The sequence below is a fragment of the Ornithorhynchus anatinus genome, chromosome 3 (assembly GCF_004115215.2).
Source record: "Ornithorhynchus anatinus isolate Pmale09 chromosome 3, mOrnAna1.pri.v4, whole genome shotgun sequence".
NCBI classification, from domain to species: Eukaryota; Metazoa; Chordata; class Mammalia; order Monotremata; family Ornithorhynchidae; genus Ornithorhynchus; species Ornithorhynchus anatinus.
Genome location: NC_041730.1, coordinates 39324175 through 39330209, shown reverse-complemented (window position 1 = coordinate 39330209; position 6035 = coordinate 39324175). Strand labels below are relative to the sequence as shown.

General features: G+C 40.5%; 1 non-coding gene across 1 annotated transcript; it reads right to left on the bottom strand.

Moving 5' to 3' along the window:
• Positions 1–518: 518 nt before the first annotated feature.
• Positions 519–656, bottom strand: LOC114810416. The gene has a single exon (XR_003758116.1). It is a non-coding gene; the product is annotated as a small nucleolar RNA SNORA7 (small nucleolar RNA).
• Between the last annotated feature and the right edge of the window lie 5379 nt (positions 657–6035).

The following is a 6035-nucleotide window of genomic DNA, read 5'->3' as shown; positions in this document are numbered from 1 at the left end:
CTTCGGGCAAGTCACTTAACTTCTCTGTACCTCAGTGACCTCATCTATAAAATGGGGATCAAGACTGTGAGCCCCATGTGTGACAACCTGGTCACCTTGTATCCCCCCAGCACATGGAACAGTGCTTGCACATAGTAAGCGCTTAACAAATACCATTATATTATTATTATTATTAAAGCACTTGATCACCTTGTCGCCTCCTACCTTACCTTGCTGATATCCTACTACAACCCAGGCCACACACTTCACTCCTCTACTACCAACCTAACTCTTTTGGTACAACCTACTCTTGTCTTGTCTTATGCTGCCGAGTAGTCTCTGACTCATAGCAATGCCATGGACACATTTCTCCCGGAACGCCCCACTCTCCATCTGCAATCATTCCGGTAGTGTATTCATAGAGTTTCCTTGGTAAAAATATGGAAGTGGTTTACCACTGCTTCCTTCCACGCAGTAAACTTGAGTCTTCGCCCTCGACTTTCTCCCATGCCACTGCTGCCCAGCACAGGTGAGTTTTGTTCTGTAGCAGATTGCCTTCCTCTAGCTAGCCACTGCCCAAGCTAGGAATGGAATGGGTAGGCCTCTGCTTGACTCTCCCTCTGGTAGTTGAGACTGGTAGAGTACTGGAAACTCACCAGGTGCGACACTGAGAAGAGCACGAACATACTCACTGTACCTCAGTTTCATCGATCTCACCACTGACCTCTCATCCACATCCTTCCTTTGACCTGGAACTCCACTCTCTTCATAAACAACACATAATCACTCTCCCGACCTTCAAAGCCTTATAAGCCTTTAAGCCCTTCAAAGCTTATAAGCACATCTCTGAGAAGGCTTCCCCTACTAAGCCCTCATTTCCTCTTCTCCCACTGCCTTCTGTGTTGCCTTTGCACCCTTTATTCACCCCTCCCTTAACCCCACAGCACTTATGTACATATCTGCACTTTATTTATTTATATTACTGTTTGTCTCCCCCTATACATGTAAGCTTGTTGTGTACCAAGTGCTTTATATAGTGCTCTGTACACATTAAACACTCCATGGGTACAGCACCGGATGGGAGTCAGAAGATTATGGGTTCTAATCCTGGCCCGCCATTTGTCAGCTGTGTGACTTTGGGCAAGTCACTTCTCTGGGCCTCAGTTCCCTCATCTGTAAAATGGGGATTAAGGATGTGAGCCCCACGTGGGACAACCTGATTACCTTGTATCTCCCCCAGCACTTAGTGCTTGCACATAGTAAGCACTTAACAAATACCATTATTATTATTACGATTGATTGATACTGATATCAAAGTTCTTCCTGAGACAGGCTAAGAAACAATTAGAAAGCCTGAGATGGTTAGATCCTAGGAACACTAAACTTATTATTCTTGTTGAAATGCAAGGACAACATACCTCCTCCTACCTCTCAGCAATCATGAGATTAGGCTGGAGGGAAAATATTGGATAAAAAAACTTCCAGCTTTCTGAGACATTTGTACTACAAATCCCATAATACTTGTGGCATAATCTGAGCATGCTCCATCCTACTTGTGGAAGTTCAAGTATTTACTATGGACAGGCTGGGGAGCAGTGCAAGGTAGTCTAACTCTTTAACTAAGGCCAATTCTGGGGCATTTGTACATTTTGCTTAACTTACTTTGGATCAACTATAAAAATCTGTTAATTCCCCAGATACACAGGGATGTATGGCCAGACTTGCCACATAATTTTTTTTTTGTCTACCTGACTTTAGATCTTGGCATTTACAGTTTCCACATCATACAGAAACATGACCCAACCATTATTTTCAAGGAAAATTCATGTCCCCGAAGCCAACTTTGCTAATTAGAGAAGTTAAGCATTACTGGATTCCTTACCAATTATAACTATAATAATGTTGGTATTTGTTAAGCGCTATGTGCAGAGCACTGTTCTAAGCGCTGGGGTAGATACAGTGTAATCAGGTTGTCCCACATAAGGCTCACGGTCTTAATCCCCATTTTACAGATGAGGTAACTGAGGCGCAAAGAAGTTAAGTGCTTTGCCCACAGTCATACTGCTGACAAGTGGAAGAGCTGGGATTCAAACCCGTAACCTCTGACTCCCAAGCCCGTGCTCTTTCCACTAAGCCACGCTGCTATATTTGAATGCAAATTCCATTAAAACAAGAAAAGTATTTCCTGCTTCCATTTTTATGGGAAATACTGCAAAAGCAAACTTTTAGCATTCCTGATAGCTGATTTTAAAATTCCACGGAAACTCGAAAGGATAATGTCAAGATTGACAATTAGGTTCTTCTGGCTCTTCTTTGCTCTCTTGGTTCTCTTGACCAAGGTACAGTCCTAAAAATGGAGAAACTCGGAAGTGTCCCTTGCTTTTTTGAGGACGTCAGCTCTCTCTCCTCTAGGGTTCATGCAATATACACATGCCTCACTGCAAACAACTAAATCTGTTTGATGCCAGTTTCATAAACTGAAAGTAGAAATACCATTTCAAGCACTGCCACCTACTGGAATGGTAGGCACATGTGCTGCAGGAAACTTTGAATGGGTCTTTGCTTGCACAACATCTGGATTTGGAGTAGAGTTATCCTTTCATTCCAAAATGAAACTTCTGATACCCGAGATGGCATCCAGGTTTGTGAATTGAAGGTACATGGGAGCTGTTTCTTTTTTCTCTCCTAACCCAAAAGTTGGGGGGAAACTCTGTGTTTTAAATCATTCATCTGGGAAATGTTGACCACTGAGAGAAGGAGGAAGTTGTCTTTGCTAAAAGGGGATCATAGACCTCCTTGTTCTTATTTTGAATAAAGCCAAATATTCTGCCTTCTTAGCCCAAAGTAGTAGTTATTTGAAATGGTCCTTCTGTTTATGTACAAAATACACTCAAGTCTGCCAGCTTTCACTATGCATTTTGGTTGGAACATCTTAGGATATTCATTAACATCTGTCCCCAAACCTAGGCCTCTTTAAATATGTCTCACTGTGATGTGAGAAGAAACAGTTGGGCTCATGCACACAATGCCTTAACAAGTGAGTACTGTAGCCCAAGGTCTCCTTATACTGAGTTTTGCAAGAATGCACCTTCCATGTTGCATGAGAACTAATGGTATATTTCCTCATGATTTCTATGCTTGTTTTCCTCATACCTTTTTCCTATGGATATCACATTACTGATATTTCAAATGACTCATTCTGTCTTTACCTGTTAATGTCCTGATTAGAGTGAGGATGTCCTGGAATATGATTTTGCATGTAACATTTCTTATCTCCCACTGTCTCCCCAGAAAGGAAAGGGCTGGCAGAGGCATATTCTTTAAGAACATTCCTTTGCAAAGTCCATTTATGAGACCTTAGATATGACATCCATCAATCAGTCGATCTATCAATGGCAGTTATTGAGCACTTAATGTATGCAGAGCACTGTACTTAATGCTTTAGAGAGTGTAGTAGAGAAGACATGATGCCTGCTCTCAAGGAGTTTACCACCTAGTAGGGGAGAAAGACACTAAAATAAAGTTTAGGCCTAGGAGACAAACAAGAATAAGGATATGGGAATGTCCAGAGGGATGTGGGAGTGAGTACCTAAGTAATTAAGGGGTATTGACTTTAGAGCATAGTCAACACAGAAAAGAGGGAAAAATAGGGAGGGAAGATGAGAAAACAGTCAGGGAAGTCTTCCTTACAAAGTCCAGTTAACCTGCCCCATCACAAAAGGGTATTTCCTTGTTTTAAAAATGTGTTTGCTTTCCAACATTCCACCACATCTTGGTGAAAATGGATCTAAATCACACGCTTCATTCATGTGGGAAACCAACAAAAATTCCATAAGAGAAATTCAAAATCTATGTCTCACTTCTAGTTCAGTTTTGCATAGATACAAATAGGTTGGTTGTGCTCTGTAGTTTATACCTTTGAGGATTTTTTTTTTTGGTTGCAAGTTACATTTTATAGAGTTACATATCAAGGTTTTATAGAAAGTAGAGACGGAGATATAAAAAGCGAAAGCTCAAGTGAAAAGTACAGCCTGTATCCAATCTCTGTGACCCTATTTATAGGAATGAGGGTTTCTTAAGAATCTTTGGGTGACAAATGACTCATCATCCATGTATTCCAATATTCAGCAAATCTTTTGAGGGATTCTACTGGATAATTAGAACCTGGCATTAAGAAAGTCACTGCAGTTTATAAAATATTTAACAAAATTTCATACGATAAGGAAATTAGTTACTAAAGTACAAAGTAAAAAAAATCACAAAGTTACTGTATGAGTCATTCAAACAGAAAGTCCGAGCTTTTAGTGGTAAGTGATTCTGATTCACAGATTACAAGTTTTGATTGAGTTGGATGAATAAGAAATGTGTAGTCAAACAGCTGACAGTCAAAGGAAAATGACTCTGGGGCATCTAAATGCATGTTTGAAAGCACAGACATGCAGTCTTCATCTGAATGTAGCAAGATGAGAGATGTGGTCTATGGAAGAGAGTTACCTAGGATACAGTTTTACTACAATTTTTACAATACAAATTCTGGATAATACTATGGAGTAGAGTTTCAGACTTGCCTCCGTTTTTCTCTTCCTCATGATTTCTCTCCAGACCTCAGTCGTCATAGTACTTCAGCCTTTCATAATAAAAACTGAACCAGTAAAACTGATGCTTTACCTGGCAATTTAAGCCCCAAACCCTTCAGGTAAACTCTAATAATCTCAAAATTTGATTCCCACACTCTTGGTTAAAGAACTACTGATCCTTTTTATTCCCTACTTCCTTGCAAATGCAATCTTGACATTATTTTTTTCCCTCTAAATATATTCTGTACTCTGGCTAGTCCCTGAAAAAAAGTAGAAAACTGATTGAAGGTTAATATTTTCATACTGTTTTTCTTTCCCGGTGAATTAATTTGTGAGAACACTATCATTTTCTTTAGAAACTTCCTAGTACAGCAATGCTGTATTTTGATTGCACATCACTTCTTGTTTAAATAAAAACTTATATTAAAATCCCGCTTTCAGGATCAGTGGGGGTGGATGCATTTGAAGTCTAAAATTGCCAGATGACACCAAAGAATTGTATTTATTCCTAGATCTGCATCTCTGTCAACGTCAAAGCTACACAAAAGTACTTTAAAAGACTTGAGACTCTAAAATCCATGTCCCCTATGCCACCTCCAAAAGCATTATGCCTCTCAGAAATCTAAAATATATTCACCCTAAATTTTCCTCACATGTAGGAGGAGAGTGTTGTCAGGCATCCCCCAGGGATGTCTCTGTGGATATACTCTGTACTATGTATGTCTTGTGTGCATGGTGGAGGGGTAGGGAAGTGCCTGAAACAGATTGAAAGCAATTCTGTCATCAGAGAGACAGTCCCAGTTCTACTTCTGTCCAACTTCTTCTCAACAGGTCTCCACGAACTGTATTGGGTTGGTGTCATGCACGAAACAGTGTTTAAGGGTTAGCAATACTGGGCTTGACACAAAATTTGGAGGAAGTCAGGGGGACCACCTCTGTCTTCATGGCTCCCAAAGATACAGTGTTGCACCTTCAGGAGACATACACAAGAGGGCTAAGATCAATATTGCATGCAAGTAGGTACAATGTGAAAAAAGTTACTTGTCTTTTCAGTTCCTGATTCAGACTGGACATGATTGATTTAGACAATGAGGAGTGTTTGGAACTAATTGGGGAAGCCTTGTTAGAGGAGGTGGGATTTTAGTAGGGTACTGAAAATGGAGAGCACTGTGGGCTGATGATTTGGAGAGAGAAGGAACTCTAGGTTAGGGGAACAGCATAGGCAAAGGAGACGAAGGCAAGCAAGATATGAGCCAGGTATAGTTAGAAAATTAGCTGAGAGAAGGAAAGAGAACAAGCCAGCTCATGAAGAAAGCACTTCCTCCCACTCCCATGCCCACAGCTCTCCAGGTCCACCTGTCTCCCTGGCACCCAGATTTTCTCCTCCTGTACTACCACAATCAGACACCAAGATCTGGGATCTCAATAATGTTTAAAAGTTTCTTAATTTTATAACAGTGAAAACAATTCTGGTTCAAA